Below are 20,175 nucleotides of genomic sequence, written 5' to 3' on the forward strand. Positions count from 1 at the left end.
GACTGTGGCCCAGCCTGGACTCTCCAGTATAGGGAAAACCCCAAGCGCCTGGCAGGACCTCAGTGGACCTGGCTGCAGACTGTGGTCCAGCCTGGGCTCTCCAGTATGAGGAGAACCCCGAGCGCCTGGCAGGACCTCAGTGGACCTGGCTGCATAGTCGCACAGCTGCTCTCTCACTTTGTGCTCACAGCGCTGCTGTGACACAGACAGGAGACGGCAACGCCACCTTCACTTCACGGATGGGGAACTAAGGTCCATCTGGCTGCCAGCCTCCGCCTGACATGTGCAGCGCTCGCCTCCTTCACCTCTGTGCTCCAGGCCACTGACGGTATTTCCGTTTTTTTAATTTTTCTGGCTGCACCACGCAGTTTATAAAACCTTGGTTCTTAGTTCTCCAACTAGGGATTGAACCCAGGCACTCAGCAGGGGAAGCACAGAGTGCTGACCGTTGGACTGCCAGGAAGACTCAATTTTCTGCTCTTTGAAAGCGTCTCCCTTGCCCTTGTCACAGAGCCCTGGGACCAGAACATTCCCCCCACCCCCACCCCCATGGGCTGACCTGAGTTCCTCTCCCGATCTCAGCTCAGAGTCCCGTTCCTGGGGTCGTCTTCCTTGACCACACTGATGCCCCAGGTTTATGATCCCCTTTTCTGGTGTGGCATGTTTCAATGATTCTCACGCTGTGGTTGGGTTATTATTTCACTAACATCCAGCTGGCCCATCTGACTGTAAACCTCTGAAGACATGGAACGTGCCTATGCTCACCATTTCCTCCCAAGAGTCTAGCGAAGTGTCTAGAATGTTCTTAAACATTCGATGAAGACGAGAGAATGAATGTCTGTCCAGGACGACACAGGAATTAAAGGTGCCCCCGGGACTTCCCTGGTGGAACAGGATCAAGAATACGCCTGCCAATGCAGGGGACACAGTTTCAGCCCTGCTCTGGGAAGATTCCACATGCTGCGGAGCGACTAAACCCACGCACCACAGCTCCTGAGCCGCGGTGCCCTGGAGCCCACGCTCTGCGGAAAGAGAAGCCTCCGCGCTGAGAAACCCGAGCGCCACAACTCAGAGTAGCCCGGCTGCTGCAACGAGGTAAACGCTCACGTGCAGCAATGAAGACCCAGTGCCACCAAGAATAAGTAATGACGATAATTTTTCAAAAGTGCCCCTAACCTGTAGAATCCTAAAGTCGCAGGGGGTGGTCTGGTCTCTTTGGAAAGCCACCTACTGAACCTGGCCCAAGCCTTCTGGTCGACCCCTATCGCAGGAGAAGATCCACTGGCTCAGACATCAAAAACAAAGACCTGTGAGATACCAAGTCCAAGAAGCTCATCACACACCCAACCCTGTGAGAGCAGAGGCAGTCATGAACCGGGGCAAGAGACACCCAAGAAGGAAAACGCTGCCTGCCTGAACACAAGCCTCTCTCCCTCCCTCCTCTGGATCGGCCAGGGAGCACCTTTTACATCCAGCTGATTATGTTTAACCACGGGCTTTTGTCCTCGCCTTATAATTACTGCCTTTTTAAACCCAGTGGCAACATTAATTGCCCCTTAATGAAGCAGGGTAGCAATTAAAGGCAGCGAACCTTATGAGGAAGGAGAAACACATTTGTTCGAGGTATATCGTCAGGAGCCCGACTTCGGAGGCATCGTCATTACGGTTGTAATTATTTTCCAAGGCTGCGTGACACCTCCTTAGACCCGATTGGAACTGCCAGGCTCTGGAGAAACCCATTGTTCCTTCAGAGTTAATTAGAGTCCAATTTGGAGCTTCCTGTCTCCTGTACTCAAGAGGAAATACAATTTATTACCTCTAGATGCCCCCTGAGGTCTGCTGAGGATAAGTGGCCTTCCCTCTGGCCTGTCACACGGCTCCTGAGGCAGGGATGTGCAGATGCTGGAAGGGCCCACAGCGCGGGCTGAGCTGAGTTTCTCCACATAAAAGGAAGCACACGTGCCTTCTCAGCCTGGTGACTCAGGCAGCCGCAAAGAAACTCTTCGTAGCCAAGCGGCCAGGCTACGTTGGTTGTGCTTCCTGTCACCCTTTAGAAGAGCTAATGCCCTTAGATTAGACAGTTGAGAAGCTGAGAGAGAGGTTTAAATCTGCATGCTCTGAGATGGTCCGTCTCTGGCATCCTCTAGGCTCTGGAATAATGCTCATGTCTCAAAGTTGAAGATGACAGTGATAACCACAGAATCACCTCACACACACCGAGGACCAGCTGTGCCAGCAATGCACTGTCCCTCAGCTTTACAGCGCAGAGACGCGCAGGCCCAGAGCAACCGGGGCACTCTTCCAAAGGCACACCGCTGGAGGCAGAGCCAGAATGCACACTTCCAGTCAGGACTGCAAACATACTCCTTCTTGGAAAATGAATGGCTAAGAAGATGAAAAACCTATTCCTTCACGAGCACAGGCTGGTGGTGGCATTGAAAGTTAACAGTGATGCAGCGTATGGCCCATGATCCTGCTGACTAAGGGCAGTTTCCACCTTTAGGACAAGGGGATCTAGGGCTGCAAGGAGCCTGGTATCTGCCAGGCTTCCACCAGCTGCAGGGCTTTCAGCACCTCATTTCCCCTGGCTCTGGTGCGGTGACAGTGGCTTGGCGTTCAAGGCCCCTCACAAGCCAGCTGGCCCCAGCCATCCTCCTGCCCGCCTTATAACTCCTCTTCCATTCGCCTCAGGTCACCCCAGCCCCTCCTGCATGATGCTCTTCCTGTCTGTCCCCACATTTGTGAGTTCTTCCAAACCTAAGTGGTGCACTCCCGTGTCTCATGACATCTTTGCCAAAACCCAGCTCACAGAGACTCCTTCCTCCTTGAAACAGCTACAGTCCTGAATTTTTTCAAATTTCACATAAATTTGCCAAGCTGGTATACAGATATGCATATTTGTATGAATGTGTGTTATAAAAGGAAATGGCAACCCATTGCAGAATTCTCATCTGAAGAATCCCACGGACAGAGGAGCCTGGAGAGCTACAGTCCATGGGATCGCAAAGAGTTGGACACGACTGAAGTGACTTAGCATGCACACATGTATTGTGTGTGTGTGTGTGTGTGTGTATACGTGTTTTACTTACTTTTTATTCTTTTTTTAAAGATTTTTTTGATGACCACTTTTTAAAGTTTTCATTGACTTTGTCACACTATTGCTTCTGTTTTATGTCTTGGGTTTTCAGCCACAGGGTGTGTGTGATTTCAGCACCCCAAATAGAGACCAATCCTGCACGCTTTGCTCTAGAAGGCAAAGTCTTAACTACTGGACCCCCAGGGAAGTCCCTGTTCACGCATTTCTTAACACAGGATTCTAGCACATTATCTTTCTCGTGCAGTAGAATCCCTGGGCCACCACCTACTAGCTAGGTGACCTTGGGCAAGTTACTAAATTCTTTGTGCCTTAGTTTCCTGGTCTGTAAAATGGAACTAATGACTGTGCCTACCTCAAAGAGTTGTTTGAAGTCAACGGAGGGGAACCACTTAGCCCAGTGTCTGCTCAGACTCAGTGCTCAGCACTTCTTGGCATGCGCAGCTTCTGCCATTATACCTCCCTGAGGATGGAAGCGTGAGGGATGCTCATTTACGAGTGCGCCCTGCAAGCATGGATCTGTGTGGCCTAAGTTCAAGAGAGCCTGCCCTCCGCACCTGCCTTTCTACTCTTTGCACTTTCTAACCTGGTACTTTTGGAGGTGTCAGGGTGGGCATGTGGAGAGACACAGAACCTCCTGCTTCTTTGTGGATAATGTCTGGTCCAGTCTGCCCCACATCCAGTATCCTCAGGCTTTGGACCTCTAAACACTGGAGTCTTCCTGGTGCTGACTCACCAGTTTCTGCAGCATGGGCAAGCAGAGCTGGGCGCCTTTCCCTCTTCCTCCATGTCCTCCCTGCCCCTTCCCCCATAACAGGGCTGCTGTGGCTGCTGCTGCTGCTGCTGCTGCTGCGGCTGCTGCTGCTGCTGCTGCGTCACTTCAGTTGCGTCCGACTCTGTGCGACCCCAGAGACGGCAGCCCACCAGGCTCCCCCATCCCTGGAATTCTCTAGGCAAGAATACTGGAGTGGGTTGCCATTTCCTTCTCCAATGCATGAAAGTGAAAAGTCAAAGTGAAGTCGCTTAGTCATGTCTGACTCTTCGCGATCCCATGGACTGCAGCCCACCAGGCTCCTCCATCCATGGGATTTTCCAGGCAAGAGTCCTGGAGTGGGGTGCCATTGCCTTCTCCATAACAGGGCTAGTGCCCTGTATTTCTAGAGCCAGAAGGAAGCCTCTGTACTTCCTGGAGAAAGATGCTAAGCTGATACATCCCTATCTATTTTTGCAGGTCAGAGTGAAACAAGAAGAGAGATGGGCTGGCAGCTTTGGGAGCCAGCCATCAGATCTCTTTGCACCCAGAGTCCAATCTCTGCTGCTCCTTCCACGTGACTCCAAGCTCCAGGCACTTCCAGAGCCTTCCAAGCCTTGGTCCACTCTTCCTGCTCATGCTCAGGATCAGGATTGTTCAGGTAAGTTTTGATGGTGGCGGAAAAACCCTAACGGGTTTTGAAAAATGGAGGTGGCCCCAGCAGCCAGCGGAGGGCCCGAGTTTAACCAATTTAATTCTGCAAACCGCTCCAGCTACACACATGCTTGGGCTGCCGCTCGGCTTCTCTCTTTAAAAGGCCGGAGATGAAATAAAAATGAATGATGACAAAATGCCCACACGGTGTAGGAAAAAAGAATAGCTTGAAAGCTCCAGGGCAGGAACTGACACAATTTAATTAACTATTTGGAATAAACATGCTTGGTGCCGCTAGCAGAGCTGTTTGTTTGCCTTCACAAAATAATGCTCTTAATAAGTCTGAGATTAAACCTTCGAGAGATTAATTAAATGCAACACCTTTATTTGAAATGTTAGGAATGGCCAAGACAGCATAATATTTTCTTTGCACATTGTTCAGTGGCTGTTGTCGTCGTACATAAATAGTTCCCGACCTCTGTTATGCGTCGTTAAAAAATTGTCACTAATTGTGATTTGGCATTGGCACCCTATATAAAATACTTATTTCTTAAATAGTCTAATAAATGCTTAACAAGGAAATAGGATGGCTCAAGCTTAAACCATGATGGAGAGGAGCTGACACATTTAGTTATATCCTGGAAGTCCTAAGTTGCTCTCCAAGGCAGATCAATGATGTTTGTGATGAACAGTGTCATTTTAAAACAATCAAAATACTCCTAATATCTGCCATTCATTGAAAAGTTACTACAGTGCCAGATGTCAGTGCACATCTACTGTTCAGAGGATGTTTAGAGGAATCTCAGCTTCCCATTTTAGAGGGGAGAAAACTGAGGTCAGAAAGGTTGCATGATCTGCCAAAAGCTAAACAGTCAGTGGGTGGAAGATGCTGGGATTTGAAGCTAGATCTCTCTGACTCTGTCGTTCACAACCACAAGCTGTCTAATCCCTAAAACAGAAGAAGCATAGCTTTGGAAATTCCAATCACACACTAATTGCATGAGAAATTAAAAGGAAGTGACACGAACAGATCTTATTTGATTGCTCAGAGAAGGGCATTTTGTACCCAGTGATGGTTTGGGGATGAAATCATTGTAAATGGCCTCATTAGGAAAAGATATAGCTTAACCTCACAAAGGAACACGATACGGGCTTTTTTTCATCATGTGGTAAGATTCCTTTATTAACTCCAGCTCCAAAATGCTGTTCCTGTCATCTGCAGAGCAGTCTGGCTTTTCCCTCTTCAAGAGTTCTGCAATGATTGACTTCTCATTGTTAGTCAATCAGTAGAGACCCAGACTCCGGAGACCCCTGGTGCAGCCTCCAGTGGCTGTCAGCTCAAGTCCAGGGAGTCCAAGGAGCCAGGACCTAAGAGGGGCCGCTGTTCTCACTGCTTTTGCTTGTGCCCATAAAAGCAAAGTGGGGCAAGAGGTTGCACAACTTGGAAGATCAGGGGCATAAATAATGTGAAATGATCTTTAAAATCCGGTAATGCAATTGTGTCCCAAACTAGGAAGGTCTTAAGGTACTCCCTTAACAATTAAATTCTTCCCTCCTGGGTCAGGAATGATCGATGTCAGATGGTCCCACTTCAATAGGAATCTGAGCTGTAGGCACGATGAGTGCCACCCGGCACTGGACGGCCACAGATGCTGGACAGGCCTCCCTACTGTAGACAAGCTCTCTGTATGCCAGGGACAGTGCCAAGTGCTTTAACTGAGTATCTCGTTTCGTCCTTGTTTTACATTCCTGTTTTACGGATGATGAAATTTAGGCTCTGAGAGAGAAAGGAACTCACCCAGAATCACGCAGCCAGTGAGTGGGATTCTAACCCTGGAAATTAGACACCAAACCAGGCTCTTCTCCATTACATTTTGATTTGCAATTAGATATTGCAAATATTCCTTATGCAAGCAACAAAGTAAACAAATAATTGGTTTCCTTTACAAAGTTTTCTGCAAATTAGCAAGGGCTTTTCTGATTTTCCCCCTCATATCCTGTTGTGTTGAGGATCTGAAGTTAATTACTACACCAGACACTCCTCAGCAGAGATAAACATCAGGGCCCCTTGCCTTGTGTGTCTGCCCTTATGATCTGGTCCAGGCAAGCCTGCAAATGGCTAATGAGGTTAAATATAAAGTAAGATAAAGCTGTGAGGCTGTGCAGGTTTCTCAGGGACAAGCAGAAGACACCTGGGTCTAAACAGTAGTCCAAATAAGGAAAGAGAAATGGTCTCTGTTCCAGGCTGAGATCAGGGAACAATTTCCCATACTACTTCACAAATGTGCGTACATGTACACACACACACACAGACACACACCTCTTTATCTCACACACACACACTTTTTTTCTCACACACATCACATAGGGATATAAGGATTTGAGGTGGAGTAGTCACTGTTACCTCTTTGTCAGGAGGTACCAAGATATAGATACAAGATACAGCATATTAAAAAGCAGAGACATCACTTTACTGACAAAGGTCTGTAAAGTCAAAGCTATGGTTTTTCCAATAGTCATGTATGGGTGTGAGGGTTGGACTATAAAGAAGGCTGAGCACTGAGGAACCGATGCTTTCAAACTGTGGTGCTGGAGAAGACTCCTGAGAGTCCCCTGGACAGCAAGGAGATCAAACCTGTTGATCCTAAAGGATATCAACCCTGAATATTTTTTGGAAGGACTGATGCTGAAGCTGAAGCTCCAGTTCTTTGACCACCTGATGCGAAGAGCAGATTCATTGGAAAAGACTCTGATGCTGGGAAAGACTGAGGGCAGGAGGAGAAGGAGGCAGAGGATCAGAGGACTGGATGGCATCCCTGACTCTATGGATATGAATTTGAGCAAACTCCAGGAGACAGTGAAGGACAGGGAAGCCTGGTCTGCTGCAGTCCCTGGGGTCACAAAGAGTCAGACATGAACAACAACGAGAGAGAGGTAGAAGGTGAGAGGACTGACCTGGGAAACAGGTAACCCGGCTTCCATTCTTGGGCATTACTAAAGCATTGTGACCTTCAACAGGAGTTTCCATCTGAGCAAGAGACGTCCTATCTACCCATCTCCAGAGGACCTGGAGATGCAGAGCACCTTCCAGACACCACTCTGTAAGTAACCTGTCATTCTTAAAAGACTCCCATAGCATGTGGCTTTGGGGATCGGCAATTTGATCCAGAGGTGCTGGGAACATCTACTGAGACTGAGGCCCGCACAGCTTGGAGGAAGCAAAACTCAAACCTTTATCTCCCCTAAGAGAGACAAGCCTGAAGCATTTTGCAGCTGGACTTCTAGATGTGATGGGCGTGGCAGTGGACCACACCTGGGGACTTGGAAGGCAGGGGGCAGGCCAGGAACTAGGGCAGGGAGTGAAAGAGGAAAGCAGAGTGTAAAAGACACTGGGATCAGTGCTTTCAAAGGAAGCAGCAGTCCCCTCCTGCTTCCCATGGAGCCAGTGGCTCCCGGCCTGACCTGGGCCATCCCCCTTAGCACAGCAGGTGGCTGTTTCATTAACCGCACCATTTACGCCCAGGCCTGCCTGGGAGTGCATTCCCTGCACGGTGCATGGCCCTGCTTCCCCTTTTTACTGGGCTCAAACCTCCTGCCTTCTTTCTGAGACCTTCCTGAGCTCTGTCCACTGCACCATGGGGCCTGGGTTCTAATGGGCCAATCGCACTGAAGGTGTGACACTCACTCCAAAGCTTGGAGTGACAGCTTTGGTGGGAGGAAAACAGGTGCTGGGACAACTCTCCTGCCAGGACCCGCCTGAGCTTCCTCTGCAGAGCACAGAGCACCCAGTGTCGGAGGAACTCTGTCAGCACAGGCAGAAGTGGGGCTGGCCAGGAGCTCGCTTGGCATCAGGGGCATACTTCTTGGGAAATTTATTTATCTGGATGACCAGGTCATTCAGAACTAATTTCTTCCGGGTCCCCATTAAAAGCAAGCCAGGGACTTCCCTGGGGGTTCAGTGGTTAAGAATCCAACTGCCAATGCAGGGGATATTGATTCCATCCCTGGTCCTGGAGGATATGTGCAGCAGAGAAACTCAGCCCACAGGGCACCACAGCTTCCGAAGCCCACGTGTCTAGAGCCCGCGCTCCACAACGCGCGAGGCCTGCATCTGAGAGCGGCACCCACTCACCACAGCTAGGGAAAGCCCACAGGCAGCAGCAAAGACCCAGCACATCCAAAACTAAAGAATGAAGAGCAGCTAGAGAGCCCAGGGTAGGATACTCCTGTCTGCTCCTTCTCCCTTCAAAGGGCTGGCTGTCCTCACAGGCCGTACGAGCACGTGGCTCCATGGTAAGGGGAAAATGAGAAAGAGGCAGAACAGCAAGGTGGTCAGGGTATGGAATGGACTTGGGAGCCACCCAAATCTGGGTTCAAATCCTGTCTCTGGTATTTACAAGCTTAATGACCTTGTTCTGTCCTTCTGTGCCTTAGTTTTCCATTCTATCAAATGGGTATAATCAGAGCCTCTCCCAGGCTGTTGTTGGAAGAGCAAAGAAGATAAAAACATGTACGACACTCAGTGCAGGATTACATCTCAGAGCTGTCACTACCATGATGATGAGCACCATCACCACCATCATTATTACTGAAAGGTCAGCAGACAGCGGTCCCCTTGGTCAGGCAACAGCAGGCTGGGGAAGCCATGTGGCGGCGGTATAAAGAGGCCCAGGTTTGCAGGCGGAGGCGTTGGCTGGAATGCCTGCTCTGGAACTCACAGCACATTTCCAGCGCACGCTCATGTAAATTGGGCAAATTCAAGTATGCGCATTTGTTACAAAGAAGACGAGAAAGTCAGCCACTGAAATTGCTACCTGCCCCGCTGCTCACTCAGAAGGCAGACACCCTGGGAGCAGGAGTGTGGAAGGGGAGATGCAAGCCTGTCACTCTCCTGGCGTCTCAGCTCCTCCACGCTCCTCATGTATGTGCATCTCAGCAGGCTGGGACCTGAGAAACTCTCCTTTTTATTTCTTCATAAAACATGCCCTCTAAATGAAAGTCAACTACTTTAGCTGGCACTCCACTGAAGAAATTGATCGCTTCCAACTCTGGAGAGCAAACTGGGTGGACACAGCTCTTGGGGTTGGGAGGGATTTGTGTTATTTTTCAGGGTCATTTTTATGAGACTGTTTTCTTGCTGAGGGTATGAGCTGACAGTCTCCTGCTGAGCTGCAAGGACACAGGTCAAGCACCTCAAGATCCTCATCAGAAGACATGGTGGCAAGTCTGGGGCTGACCAGTGGGTCCAGTGCTGATAATGACATGAACTCTGTCCACATGTTTTGCAAACCACATTCACAAACATAGGGATAGTTATTTTCTTCCCTGTCCCTTTCAGCGTCCCAGTCCCAGGGAGTGGGAGGTGGAGGTGGGGGTGGGTGGCTAGGATTCCACCATCCCCTGCAGGTCATATTCTCACAGCATAACAATAGAACTCCCACCCCAACCCCAGGGAGCAGCTAGGGGGCCTCCCCAAGTTAGTTATTAGCCTGGTTTAGCTACGAGCCATTTGCAGCTCCTGGTCTCCAGAAAGGTGGCACTTTCCCTTTTTCAGGTTAAAAGCATTCTAAAAATACCTTCAGAAGGCTCTGAGTCCCACAGCCTTCCCCGCTCTGGTTTTAATCCAGTTTACATCTCCTATTGCATGTGTGTGGATAAGACATCACTTTTGCTCATGTAGGCCAGGTTTCTGAACACACAGCTAAGGACGGATAAGTTGCTTCAATTCAAGTTACATAGCCAACCCCTCCCTCCACCTGGGCCCAGAAGAGGGCAGGAGGACCCCCAAGACACCGCTTAGACTCAGGGCAAGTTTCCAGTCTTTGGCAAATGGACAAACAATGATTTTTCTCTCCCTGAACAATCCCTAAAGTCCAAAAACTTTGTTTCTAGCTTCCAGACTTTACAAAGCAATGGGTATTATATCGGGCAATTTACAGGTCCCTTTGTAGAACCTCCAGCCTCTCAACAGATATGATACCCTGTAAACTGTGGCAGAGACAGGGTTTCATTTGAGTGAGTGGCTAGGTGGTATCGCAGCACCCCTGCAGTCTCCCTGTCTCCACCAAAAGACTGTCAGACAACATCAAGATAGTTGGCATTTTGTTTGTTTTGAAAGGCCCAGGCCTGGGTTTTCTCTTTGGCTCCAGGACAGGCTATGTGTCAGGCACAGCCTGCTTGCATTCTCCCTGGGGGCTTGTCCCAAATCAATACTAGTTAATTATCACTCGGGCAGAGACCATCTTGGGACCTCTGCCTCTCGACTCTGGCTCTAAACCTGATATATTAGCTCAACTTTTGCCTTCGGTCTCCACCTTGGCCTCCAGTTCCGGTTATTGGTTTCAGGTGTTTTCCTTTGCCCTAAACCTACTGAGGTGAGCAACATGACACCCGCGTGCCTTCACTTGCAGGCGCTGCCTCTGAAACCTACCCACCCAGCTGAAATCTTGACAAGGTCCCTCGATGCTGCCAGCCTTTCCAAGTCCCTGGGGAACACAGACTCCTGACTCTCCATCCCCGAGTTCTGCTCCCGCCACGTCTAATCCACCGCCCTAAGCTGACAGCTCTTTGGCATCGCCTATGTTACCTACACAGCCATAGGCTCCATGTCCTGGGGTCTGCTGCCTACCAGACATCCAGATGAGCCTGACTTTGCCCCTTCTGCCTAGTCCTAGGCTTCTAGGTCCAGCCCCTGCCTGCCCATCTCATATGATTTCTGGTAACGGGGCCGTGTGCAGGTGACAGAGGACACACAGGCTCCAGGGTTAGACTGCTGGCTTCAAATCCCAGCCCCAGAGCATCGCTGGCTGAGCAACTGTGAACCTGCTCCTCAGTCACTCTGTGCCTCAGTTCCTTCACTATAAAGTCAAGATAGCCCCATGGAGTTTTGAGGGAGTTAAATCTGATATAATCTGATTATAAACGATAGCAAGGTGCCTGGTAACTTTCAAGAACACAATAAATATCAGCTATTGTATTAATCAAGTAGTCTGTCGACATTCAGGTATTCTAAAATTTATCTTGAAATCTGGAACAAACTGAGAATGAGGATTAGGAAAATGAGCATGATTTGTGGGAATGTTCTTTTTGGACATGTAAGCTCACCAAGGCTTTTCCAAATAACCTTCAAAACAAGCCCATAGCAAGCCATCTTTTGACCATATCTTTTGGCAAAGAGAATGGTTTACTTACTTAGGAACATTAACAGAGGAAGTCATCTAAAAATCAGTTCTGAGAATCCAATAGGAAGGGAAAGCTAAAAACAGACGTTTGACCTACAAGCTTCAGCAAGACTTGGTTAAAGCAGCACTAACAGCAGCTGCAGTTTTTGGTAGCCTAGCGTCCGTGGCTGGAGTTTGAGCTGATCAGCCCTGTGTCTGTGAGTCAGATAACGACCAGTTTACAGAGCGTATCCACATATTTGCCCCGACAAAAGGACAATGTGCTCAAATCTTCCCTATCAACACGGTCAGCTTTCGACATTCCTGCTCAGACAAAGTGAGACTGTTCCAAGCACTGTCAACACCTCGGTGTCTGCAACTGATAGCATCAGAGCCGTTTCTCCTGGCTCAAGTCACGTTTACATGATGCAACACCACGAACAATTAGGAACTGAAATTAATGTACTGAAAACTCCAATGCCCCATAAGCTGCTAAAAGTGCAAACCTTCTTTCTGTCCTTGGAAACATCAAGTCACGGGAGCAAACGGCCCCTCGGCGAGCAAGGATCTCAATTCTCACGTGGATCCAGGGCTGCAGCTGAGAGAGGTGAGAAGCGGATACACACCTTGGTCGGCACATCAGTGGAATGAGCCTGCATCCCCATGTAACATGGGGGCCTTGACTCTTCGGAAGAAACCTAAGGCAGAGTTCTGGGATTCTCCTTTTCCTTTAAGGGTTTACAGGGGACGTGGGTCCAAGATAACGCTCCCCAACTTCTTAAGTGACAGAGGCAAGTTGTGGCTGCCTTTTCTGAAAACACAGAGCTGGGCACAGATAGGGAGAAAGTTTGCTTGTGCACTTTGGCTAGAGGAACATTTTCTCTACAAAGCTATGAAATGCTGAATCTTCTCTCAGGCAGTACTTCCTACAAGATGTCTCCCCAGGACACTAGTCTCCAGCAATGTTCCGTCATAAAATGGATCCATTACATGTATACGTAAGGCTGAGTCCCTTTGCTGTCCACCTGAAACTATCACATTGTTAATCAGCTACACTCCAGTATAAAATAAAAGTTAAAATATAAAATAAATTGGAAGAAGAAACAAGTAGAAGCCTTTTTAAAATACTATGTGCCAGGACCTATGCTAAGTTAGTTTCATTAATCCCAGTCATAATGTTTTTATATAAAATGAGATTTTATATACTTTCTGTTGAAGCAAAATATGCTTTGAGCTCAATGAATTTTCACAAACTAAACACACACGTGTAACCAGCACCTATGTCAAGAAACAAAACACGCCCAGGACCCCCAAGTCCCTCTGTGTGGTCCCTTCCAGTGACTGCACCTACCTCAGGGGAAACAGCTGATGCTGGGGGGACTGGGGGCAGGAGGAAAGGGGACGACAGAGGATGAGACGGCTGGACGGCATCACCGACTCAATGGGCTGAGTCTGAGTGAACTCCGGGAGATGGCGATGGACAGGGAGGCCTGGCGTGCTGCGATTCACGGGGTCGCAAAGAGTCGGACACGACTGAGCGACTGAACTGAACTGAACCAAAGGGGAAACACTTCCAAGGTCCAACAGTAAAGATTTGTTTTATTGGTTTCTGTGCTCTATACAAACGGAATAATAAATGGATATTTACTGAAAAAATAAATAAATAAAAAATAAAATGGATCCGTGACTGGGTGAACGTGGCAAACAATGCAGATTTTACAACACACGTCAGCACATTAAGGTTCTTAGAAGTCCCACGGTAAAGAAGTGCATTTACCTTATTCTAACCTAGAATTTCTCCAATGTTTTTGGCTACAGCACTTTTTAATTTACTAGCCTCTAGAAGCTTCAGGAAATAGTCTGAGAAATGGCAGACTTATTATCATAAGCCGCCCAGTTCACTCTTCTCACTGCTAAAGAGAAAACCAATGACTCTCATTCCTGCTCATTCCCTCCTGACAAGGAGTGAGAAATAGATGTGCTGGTAACGGAAAGACTTTGAAAACGTGGTTTCCTCTAAGACGGCTATCCTGCAGACAGCCACAAAGCGCACGTGTACATACATACACACACTCAAGGCCAGACTGCATGTCATTTCATGATCCTTAAGACTTGAACTGAGGACACCCTGATTGACTCCCATCCCCAAAGGCTACTCTGACAAGTGTCTTGCTCAGTACATCAACAGTCTTCCTGCCCCAGCAGCCTGGTCCTGGGATCAGCAGGAGGAAGGGCATTCCCAAGCTGTGGAGATGGAAAGGCCCAACTGTACCCCCTTCTCTGCCCAGTCCTGGGCTGTTTCTTCCTCTTGAGGGCAGCTTTCATCAAGAGTTCAGTGGAAAGCATCTTCCCTCTCTTTTCTAATGGGCATCAGGTGCAATCTTTAAGAATAATCACTAGGGGATTTAGAAAGGGTTTATAAATGAATAAACCATAGCTCAGGTCAACTAGCTCACGTCTGCCTTGTCAGAAACATAAAGGTCCCCGATGATGCTTAGAAAGCCATCATAGAGGACTTCTGCTTCTAGGAAGATGGAATAGACAGTTTTCCTTATTTCTTCCACTGACTTTCATTTAAAGCCCTCAACAGGATATGAAACAAGTATCAGAAGACCCTAATGGATATGGAGAAGGCGGCAGCCTGGCGCAGGATCTGGAACCCAAAGAATGACATGATGGTGAGTTCCTTGGGTTTTCTTTTTGCCTCCCCTATCCCAGAGCAGCAGCCCCAGTAGATCAATGGGGACAGAACAAAAAAGCCTGTTGCCTTAGTCAAAGGAGCAGAGAAGAGGCAGGCTGGTAAGCAGAAAACTTGTAGACAATAACTGCTCTACTCCAGCCAAATCTGTGGCTTCATCTCTATGAGCACTGGCTGAATGGGAAAGCTTCTGCCCTAATCAGCCTGACAAGGCATCCCAACCCCTTGCTGAGGCAGTATCTGTGAAGATCAAGTTATCCCTGAGTGGTAATGAAATCCCTCACCACAGTGTCAGTGGAGGTCATGTGGAGCGCCTGGTCTTCTAGACTCAGCTGTTGACAGGTAGCAAGGTGTCTCTTCCTAACAGTCTAACCACTAGGGTGGTATCAGGGCAGTGTTGGGGAAGCTCAGTATTTTCACCACTGCCCAGAGATAATGAGGGCACCTCTGCCCCTCTGTGGTGCGGGGGAAGCCACATGGGGAGCAGTAATAAGTCACTCTTGCCCATCAGCCAGGCGGTATCAGCAGAAGGCTAGAGAGAGTAGAATTCCCACTGTCATCCAGCCATAACAAGGAGATCTCTCTCCCAGCAATCAATGGGGAATTAGAAATTTCACCTCTGGCAATAAGACGGCAGTGCCACTCCCTTCCACTGTCAGAGGAGCGTCAGGAGCCAGATAAAACAGAAGAGTTAAATAGAGTTCCATTACACAATACCTAAAGTGTTCAGTTTCAATGGAAAAACCACCCATTGTACCATGAACAAGGAAAGCCACAAGTTAAACTTTAAAAGACAGTCAAAAGGTGCCAATGCTGATGTGAGTTTTTAAAGCAGCCATCATAAAAATGCCTCCATGAGCAATAAAGAATATGCTTGGCACAAATAAAGAAGAATTAAATGGAAGTTTCACAACTGACAAATACAATAATCAAAATTAAAAAACTCGGTGGGCTCACAGCAGAATGGAATGAAAAGAAGAAAGACTAAGTAAGCTTGAGGACAGGACAACAGAAATGACCTAATCTGAACAAGAGAGAGAAAACAGACTGAAAAGAAGTGGGCAGTGCCTCAGAGATCCAACGTCTGTCGTCACTGGGAGACCCGGAAAAAAAGGACAATAGAGCTGTACTTGAGGAAATAGCAGCTGAAAATGTCCCAGATTTGGAAGAGAAGATTCCAAGTGCAAGAAGGTGAGCACTCAAACAGGATAAGCCCAAATAAATCTGTGCATTATAGCCAAAGGTTTGAAAACTAAAAATAAAACAAACAAACAGAAAAAGCAGTGAGCAAGATATACCACCTTATCTATGCTGCTGCTGCTGAGTCACTTCAGTTGTGTCCGACTCTGTGCGACCCCATAGACGGCAGCCCACCAGGCTCCCCCGTCCCTGGGATTCTCCAGGCAAGAACACTGGAGTGGGTTGCCATTTGGGGAAAAACAATTCAAATAACAGCAGATTTCAAATCAGAAACCATGAAGTTCAGAAGGTAATGACAAAATTTTTTTCAAGAGCTGAAAAAAAAAAAAAAAGAACTGTTTATCCTAAATTCTATACAGCAAAAGCATCCTTCAGAATGAAAGGAAAATCAAGACACTCTCAGATGAGAGACTAGGAGAATCTGTCACAGTAGATTTATCTTTAAAAATGGCTAAAAGAAATTCTCTAAATAGAAAAGAAATGAACATCAGAAAAGACAAAGAACAATAGGGAGGGCAAAAATATGAGTAAATTTATTTCCCTTATCCTGTTAAGGTTTCTAAATTTTGTTTGTGGCTGAAGCAAAAATTAGATCACTGCCTGGTGTGGTTCTTCCTATACAGAAAGGAAATATTTAAGATAATTACATTTTAAATTGTGGAGGGTAAAGGGACATAAATGGAGGTAAGTTTTCTACACTTCACTCAAACTGGTAAATTGCCCAAACCAGTGTTAATAATGTGTTAAGTATAATATATATAACATAATATCTAGAGAAACTACTAAAAAAAAAACATACAAAAAGAGACATTGAAAAACACTATAAATGAATCAAAATGGAATTCTCTAAAAATGATCATATAATCTACAAGAAGAATGGAGGAAAAAAGAAAACTGAGAGACAAAACCCAGGTCACACAGAAAACAGAATATAAAACAGCAGACTCAACATACCAGTACTTGCATTAAATGTAAATGGCCTAAAAATACTAATTAGAAGACAGAGATCTCTGTTTTGTTTTTTTTTTTTTTTTGAAAGCACAATCCACTATAAGCTAACAGGATGTGAGCAAAAGTTTTATGTAACTACTTTCCTGAAAAGGCAGCTGGTACACGTCCTTTTCCTTTCTTGGGTGTTCTTCCATTTGGCCTGTTGGAAAATGTATGTGACGCTGCCACACAAACCTAGACTCCTGGGGTAAGGTCATGGCGTAGGAATAATGGAAGAAAAAGATAGAGCAGCCTGGCTCTCTGGGTTTGTGTTTGGGCAGAGATGCAACACCAACTCTGGACTTCCTCTCCGTGAATTCTTAGTTCACAAATAAATCTCTACTTGTTCAAACTCTGTTACCATGTGGTTTTATATTCATCCAGTTAAACATAATCCTCACTAACACCAAAGAGCTGTACTTACTGAGAGCTTGTGCCAAGCCCTTCACAAAGATCATCCTAATGATTTGAGGAGGAAGATGGTCAAGTTAACACATTACATCTGCCCAGTGCAAAGCTGTTTAGTATAACTCTAGGGCCTGGACTGCTGATCTCAAAAGTGTGCTTTGAAACCCAGTGAAATCCTCCCAAAAAGAGGCTTGGCTGAAAGATTTCCCCCCATAGCCACACAAAACCATGATGAACTCAGAGAAAGCTTTTATTCATCAGGCATTTTGAAAAAGCTGGCTGAGATTCTCTTTGAATCCATTATCCACTTGGACATAATCAATCTATTAATCAATCAACCCTCATTTCATTCAACAAACATTTATAAGGACTGAATGGTGCCAGGCCCTGAGATAAGCCAGGAGAATGAATCAAGTGACACAAACCTGTGCCTCCAGGGGTCCCCATTATGGCCCTGAATTCATTTACTCTGTAAGTTAGACGTTTCCACGTCCCATTGCTTAGCTCCAAGCCTAAGATATCAAACGAGGAAGCTATAGGGATTCATGGGTGAAGTCACTTCTCCCAGAAATCCTGCTGTTCCATTCCATCTACACTTTTGAGAATTCAGGTCAATTTTTCCCTTTCATGGCAATGGAGACTTTGATGTCTCACCTTGCAGAAAGGAGAAGAAAGGGCAGTAACGCTTCAGAAAGGGTGGCCACAAAAGCCTTGAGATCATGCCAAGCCCCAGCAGCATGGCTTGGTCTTTCCTCTATGTTCCCCGGAATGAAAAGTGGATTTTTCTAGCTCCTTCTCACTCCCACGTCTCCACCCAGCTCTCGGCTCCTGGCAGTGCCAGCACTCACATCCAGGGATAACAGTCAAAATCGCCTCCTTCTTCTTTGACAATAAAATACAGCAAACATTTGGCATCCCAGAGGTGCCCCAGTCTCCTGACCCCTGGCTGGGTCCCAGGGGATTTGTGGTCGGCTGCTAATCAGAGTCCCGGCCATAGCCGTTTCCCATGACATAGCTGGAATTCTCGCACTGCCTGCCCCCTCGGCTTCAGTTACCCGGCCAGGCTGAAACTGTTTGCTCCCCTCCCACCCTGTCCATCACTGCCCCTTCCTTAGGCTGTGCCTCTGCACCCGCCCGCTGCTCAGACTCCTGAGGCTCTCAGTGGGGAAGCTGCAAACCTCCCTCCCCTTTTATTACTGACCCACAACCCACCTCCTACACTCCTTCAGCCCACAAGGCTTCTTTCAAGCACCCTCCTTTTGAGCAATGATAAACCCCAGTGCCAGAGAAGTTTAAAGAGATGCAGCCAAACTGATATCAAGAAAGGAGGTCAGGTGTGTGGTTTTCAAGCTGTGGCCATAAAACAGTTGCCTTTACTCCGTCATTTCTGGTTAATATGCCTACAAACTAGAACATCAGCCTCTCTGCCCTGTGGGGGGGGCTCGTTCTTAGCCTAAGAGCAAGAAGGAATGCTTGTCAACCACAACACAGTACTGTACACTGTGGAGACAGAGGGCATGGATTCTCCAGCCAGGCTTCCCCGGGTGGAGCCTGGCTCCTCGGAGTTAGGGAGGGGCTTGCAGGCAAGTCACAGAACCTCTCTGGGCCGCAGTCACCTCTCTGGACAATGAAGAAAATAAAGGAGCCACTTCCCAGGCTTGTCATGGGTACTAAATGAATCCATATTAGTTTTACAGGACAGGAAGAGCCATATCTGCTTTAGTAAAGAAATTCGATGTTTCTGTGATATTCTGTTTGTTTTTATAAGAGCTTGATGAGGTTATCATTCTGTTTAAAGAAGACTCTACTGGATGTGACTTAGTTGTAGAAACTTGCCTGTGGTCAGACAGTAAGTGGTTGAGCTGAGACTTGAACTTGGGTTGTATTTCCTGTTATGAGTGTTTCTCAGAGTGAGTCCCAGACCACCTAGGAGTTTAGTAGAAATGCAAATTACCCAGTCCCACCCAGACCTCCTGACTCAAGACCTCTAGGGGTGGGTCCAAAGATGTTTTAACCAGTCCTTGGAAGGACTGATGCTGAAGCTCAAATTCAGTCTCCAATACTTTGGCCATCTGATGCGAAGAGCCGACTCACTGGAAAAGACCCTGATGCTGGGAAAGATAGAGGACAAGACAAACAGGGGCAATAGAGGATGAGACGGTTGGATGGCATCACTGACTCAATGGACATGAGTTTGAGCAAACTCTGGGAGATAGTGAAGGACAGGGAAGCCTGGTATGCTGCAGTCCACAGAGTCGCAAAGAGTCAGACACAACTTAGCGATTGAACAACAACTGGGAGGACGTGATACCAAAAGGTTGGGATGAACTGTCACCACCTTCCCGCAGAGCATAAGCAGGGTCTCCCGTCTTTTCTACCTCCTGGTAATTGACACAAAGTGAGCACCAGCTGCACACTCACCTCTCAAACAACACACAGAAACACAGGTCTTCTCTGTGTAAGGTGTTGTGCTAGACACCAGGAGGACACAAAGAAATGTGAATGCCTTGCCTAAATAAAAAATAATCATGTGCCTGCAGATAATTCGTTAATTATCAAGTTCAAATGAGGATGTGCACAAAGTTAGCCAACAACTTAGACCATGAAAGGAGTCAAAATCATCTCATTCCAAGGTTGCAGGGGGTCAAACAGAGCTAAGTGCAAATCCTGGCTTCCATTCTCATCAGCTGGAACCTCTGTGAAGTCACGTGACTTTGCTGTGCCCAGCTTCTTGACCCTCCTCATGTGGCTGTTCTCAGAATGAGATTAAGGGAGCCGTCTTATGCGGTGCATGGCGCGTAGTCCAGGGATCAGTCACCAAGTGGCTGGAGTCGCTGCTAAGATCTCTCACCAGACGATATGGGCTTCACCGCCAAACCCCGACAGAAAGGTAAGGCGGGGGGCGGGGCGGGGGGTGTGGGGAGACAGCACTGAGGGAGGAAGACAGACAGGGAACGGGGGGCTTGAGAACGTGAGCTCAAGCAAGAGGAACATCTCACAGATGAGCACAGGGAAAAGAAGAAAACGGTGTCAATGATTCCTGAAAAGGGAGACTGAGAGGCATCCCAGGATGACAGTCAGTAGGCCAGATCACTCATTTGCACAGCTTTCACCTTGAGTGTGCAGACTCAAACAGAGCTGCACTCAAAATCCCAGAGAACCATGGCCTCAGATACAAGTTTTCTGAGTAGGCCCAATTTAATCACCAAGAGTTAGGAAT

The 20,175-nt window shown here is 47.5% G+C and overlaps 1 protein-coding gene across 1 annotated transcript in view; it reads right to left on the bottom strand.

Moving 5' to 3' along the window:
* SLIT3 (slit guidance ligand 3) overlaps positions 1 to 20,175 on the bottom strand; it is a 724,331-nt gene that overhangs the window by 542,126 nt on the left and 162,030 nt on the right. The window lies entirely within an intron of this gene.

Source organism: Ovis canadensis, chromosome 16 (assembly GCF_042477335.2).
Source record: "Ovis canadensis isolate MfBH-ARS-UI-01 breed Bighorn chromosome 16, ARS-UI_OviCan_v2, whole genome shotgun sequence".
Taxonomy (NCBI): Eukaryota; Metazoa; Chordata; class Mammalia; order Artiodactyla; family Bovidae; genus Ovis; species Ovis canadensis.